Raw genomic sequence first — 3973 nt, 5'->3', positions numbered from 1 at the left:
CAGGTGGGTTCTTTACCACTAGGGCCACCTGGGAAGCCCATAACAACCTCTGCTGACACTTAAAAATATTGAAATAAAGGTCACTTCTTTTCTCCTAAGCTCCGTGTGTGTGCAGGTGTGCACTTAGGTTACCTTGTGTTCTCACAGACATATAGGCATTCATTTACCAAAACAAAATTGGGCAAGTGTCAGTCTTTTCAGGTCTGATGTGAAATTTATTGGTCACATTTCCATATCCATAAAAATAGAACACATCATATGATTATGTCTTATGAGTCTATATCAGTTAAAGAAACAGCAAGAAGACCTTCAATCAGAGTGTACACTGGGGAGGTGCATTTTAGTATCAAGGAGGCATTATTATTAAGCTCTAGAGTTTGGCAGCGTCAGTTCTTTCACTAAAGAACTCTTTTGCTCAGCTGTTGCTGAATTGAGAGCCTTCTAATCACAAAGGCATTCTAAGATAGTCACAGAGGGCTTATTTTTCTTAAACTTTTCCTCAGGGGAAGGAAAATGAACTCCCGTTGACCCTTTTAATCACTTGGGTCAAATCAGAACTCTTGTCAAAGTGGCTTCGAGTCTTCATTATTTTTAAAATGTATGCCAGAGAAGAAACTTTAAGCTTCCAATAATCAGACCTTGTTATAGATTTTCCCTAACAAATGTTCACCCAGAAAGAATGATTGGAGAGTTTTCTTTGTAAAGCGTGCCATTGAGGATCATGATATAGGATTCAATGGTGGGATTTAACTGCCTTCTTTAATACATCATATGCTTTAACTCTTGGTTGTGATAAAATTGAAACAAACCTTTTTAATCTGATTTCAGAAGGCAGAGTTCATTAATTCCCTAGCCTGCTTACTCTAGAAATTTCACTTGAGTGTATTTCTTGCACTGGTAAAATTCACTCATTCATTCATTCATTCAATCATAAGAGCCAGTTAGGAATCATACATATAGGTGCTTATCCATTAATTAAAAGTTAGAAAAAAGAATTTTAGAAAGTTGAAAAGGGGATTTGGCACAGAGACAGAATGTGAGTTGCAATGACTTCCTATTAAGCACATTCATTCTGTTCTTCCCAAGAATAGAAAGAAACACATCAAGATAGCTACTATTACATAAAACTTCTATTCACAGGTAAAAATGTTCACATAAAGTTTCTCCTTTCCTTTCAAACTGTGTGCGTGTGTGTACGAATGTGCACTTGGTTTCCAAGCACTAACAGGAATGTGACTGCTTTCATTACTCAAAGCACTAAACAGAGTACTTCAAATGAAATAAACACTTGAAGAAGGAGTGGGGAAAAAAAACCTCTCTGTATTAAAGAAGATACTATCTGCTGCAGGGCAGACAACAGTGACTGTAATAAATATTATCTACCTTGGCATCTCTCCCTGTCTTTCTCCTTTCCATCTACTTCTTCTACCCATCTTTATTGCCATTTCTTTCTTTGGACTTGGTTTATGTTCTGGATGTGGTTAAGTAAGAAAGTGTTAGTTGCTCAGTCGTGCCTGACTCTTTGCAACACCATGGACTGCAGCACACCAGGCTCCTGTGTCCATGAGATTTTCCAGGCAAGGATCCTGGAGTGGGTTGCCATTTCCTTCTGCAGGGGATTTTCCCGACCCAGGGATCGAACCCGGGTCTCCTGCACTGCAAGTGGATTCTTTACTGACTGAGCTACAAGATTAAAGAGACAAAAAATGAAAAAAAAAAAAAAAAATCTCTTCTCTAATCCCGGAAAGGAGATGCACATTAGCACCTCTGGCTTTTCTGGCATGTCCCTGAACTCTTTAGGAGTACTCCCATCATGCTTTTGAGTGGAATGAGTGAGGCAAGAAAGGAAATAGTATAAAGCCTTAATCATCTGACTGGTTTATTCAACTCACAACCAAGTCCTGTGCTAGAAAGTGAAGGCCCAGGAATTAGATGTGGTCGCAGTACTCATGAAACTCAGCCTGAAGAAGGATATAGATATAAAAATGACCACAAACATTTTAAGAGTGGTCATTATGTGCTAAACTCTAAGCACTTTGAAGTGTTAGTTGCTCAGTTGTGTCTGACTCTTTGTGACCCCATGGTCTGGGGCTCCTCTGTCCATGGAATTCTCCAGGAAAGGATACCGCAGTGCGTTGCCATTCCCTTCACCAGGGGATCTTCCAGACTCAGGGATCAAGCCCAGGTCTTCCGCATTGCAGGCAGACTCTTTACTGTCCAAGCCACTAAGAAAGCTCATTAAAAATATGGAACACTTCATTAATTTGTATGTCATTCTTACACAGGTGCCATGCTAATCTTCTTGTGTCCTTTCAGTGTTAGTATATGTGTTGCTAAAGTGATATAAGCACTTTTTATACTTTAAAATCATTTACTCTTAATGTATGGATGTGAGAGTTGGACTATAAAGAAAGCTGAGTGCAGAAGAATTGATGCTTTTGAACTGCAGTGTTGGAGAAGACTATTGAGAGTCCTTTGGACTGCAAGGAGATCCAACCAGTCCATCCTAAGGGAGATCAGTCCTGGGTATTCATTGGAAGGACTGACGTTGAAGCTGAAAGTCCAATACTTTGGCCACCTAATGCGAAGAGCTGACTCATTGGAAAAGACCCTGATGCTGGGAAAGATTGAGGGCAGGAAGAGAAGGGGACGATGGAGGATGAGATGGTTGGATGGCATCACCAACTCAATGGACATGGGTTTGGGTAGACTCCAAGAATTAGTGATGGACAGGGAGGCCTGGCGTGCTGCAGTTCATGGGGTTGCAAAGAGTCAGACACGACTGAGCGACTGAACTGAACTGACTGACTCTTAATGTCAGTCTGAAGAGTTAGTGATACTACCATCCTCATGATACAGGAGAAAAGTAAGAGGGACAAGAGGTGCATGGAGTTCAAATCACTGAAATAACTCCAAAGGCCACAAGATTAGTAAGGGAGGCAGCTATGATTTAAACCAAGGGACTCTTGCCCCAAGCTAGAGTGTCATATCACCTCTTTGTATGTTGGCAGAAAACCCGGATGTTTCTGCCAATTGTCCCCATTGCAAACACACACACACACACACACACACACACACACAAAATGTTAAGTTTCTCTTTCAGCTCACCATACTGGAGCTTTTTCAAAACCACTTGGATGAAGTGTGAAAAGTGAAAGTTTCCTTGGTCCTATCCATGGAATTCTCCAGGCAAGAATACTGGAATGGGTTGCCATTCCTTTCTCCAGGGGAGCTTCCCGATCCAGGGATGGAAACCAGGTCTTCTGCATTGCAGGTGGACTCATTACTGACTGAGCCACGACGGAAAAGCCCATCTTGTGAGGGGTTTTAACTGTGCAGGTCAATACAGTTTCTTCTTTCAGGTAGATGCATATAATTCAGCTTAACACATTGCTGTTGAATAAGCATCACGTGTAAAAACATCAAGAGTTAATTTTTGCTTGTTTTACTTGTTTTGGGAAAAGTGAAAATACTAACAAAGTGAAACCTAAACATATAATCCAAGGTGGGACCTGGTATATACAAAAGGGACTTCAATACTGAAATAAATAATGTGCTTTATAAGCAAAATTGACTATCCAATAGCCAATTTTACTTTGCGTTTCTCTCAGTTTTAGAGCATGACTACTAATAAGATAGATTGAGGCTCCAGTTTTATAAAATGGGAAATGGAGAAATGATACAAATTTTCTCGTTACTAATACCTGAGGCCTGGCATGGTTATAATTCCACTGGGCTTGGAGTTAGGTCCTTTGGGTGCAAATTTGGGGCCATGTTACTTAATATCCTTAAACCTCCATTTTATTGTCTGCAAAATGAAAAGAAGATAATGCTTACCTATCAACTTACCTATAAAACTATTATAAATAGCAGCATGTGTTAATGTAAATAAAAGTAACAATGAAAACGACTTTCATAAGCAAGTGCATGATCCACAGGGATGGTTGAGTTCAGTTCAGTTCAGTTCAGCCGC

General features: G+C 40.1%; 1 non-coding gene across 1 annotated transcript; it reads right to left on the bottom strand.

Annotated features, from left to right (window-relative positions):
- Nucleotides 1–2240: 2240 nt before the first annotated feature.
- LOC128069287 (U6 spliceosomal RNA) lies at nucleotides 2241–2345 on the bottom strand. Its single transcript, XR_008201542.1, has one exon. It is a non-coding gene; the product is annotated as a U6 spliceosomal RNA (small nuclear RNA).
- Nucleotides 2346–3973: the final 1628 nt, after the last annotated feature.

Source organism: Budorcas taxicolor, chromosome 25, assembly GCF_023091745.1.
Source record: "Budorcas taxicolor isolate Tak-1 chromosome 25, Takin1.1, whole genome shotgun sequence".
Lineage (NCBI taxonomy): Eukaryota > Metazoa > Chordata > Mammalia > Artiodactyla > Bovidae > Budorcas > Budorcas taxicolor.
This window is presented reverse-complemented; position numbering and strand designations above follow the sequence as displayed.